The sequence below is a fragment of the Amblyomma mixtum genome, chromosome 2, assembly GCF_055824585.1.
Source record: "Amblyomma mixtum isolate Tamu chromosome 2, ASM5582458v1, whole genome shotgun sequence".
NCBI classification, from domain to species: Eukaryota; Metazoa; Arthropoda; class Arachnida; order Ixodida; family Ixodidae; genus Amblyomma; species Amblyomma mixtum.
The window spans coordinates 36401389-36402136 of record NC_143013.1 but is presented as its reverse complement, the minus strand read 5'-3'; positions in this window follow the sequence as shown (position 1 = coordinate 36402136).

The following is a 748-nucleotide window of genomic DNA, read 5'->3' as shown; positions in this document are numbered from 1 at the left end:
AGCTCGTCGTGAGGCAACGTTACTGTGTCGTCTATGGCTCGGCGTTGCCTTCACAAATAAGTATGCTTTCCGGATCGCGATGGCCGACAGCCCTTCTTGTGTGAACTGTGCCTGTGAAGAGACAATCACTCATCTGTTGTGTGAGTTGCCTGTTTTTGTGACCGAAAGAAATAAGCTGCGTTGTGCTCTGGACCGCCTTGATCCTCACCCTTTCACAGAGGCCAAGATCCTCGGTCCGTGGCCACAGGGGTCGACTGCCATCAAGGCTTACGAGGCACTTTTTTGCTTTTTGAGAGGGACTGCCTTGATTGACAGATTGTGACTGTTTCACGTTCTTTCTCTCTTCCCTCTTTAATCCCCTCATTCCCTTCCCCTGTGCAAGGTACCCAACCGGAATCCTTTCTGGTTAACATCCCTGCCTTTTACCTCTCTCTGTATCTATCTATCTAACTATATAAGGAAGTACGCATTACTCAAGTGCAGAAAGACGTCTTTTAAGTTAGGTAACGAACAGAAAGACAAAGGCGGCAGCACTGCTGCTTAATATGTATGCGCGTATCAGTAGAAACGTTTACATTACCTTATTTAGTGGAGAACTTGAGTTATAGAAATAGTAAGAAACAGAAGCGTATAAGGACCTCAGCATTGTCTGAGAATCTTTTTATTTGAAAATTTTGGCGCCATATTCCGCGATACTGTCTCAAATGGGTTTGAGTCCCCGGCAGCTGTCACTGCATTCCGCTTCCGC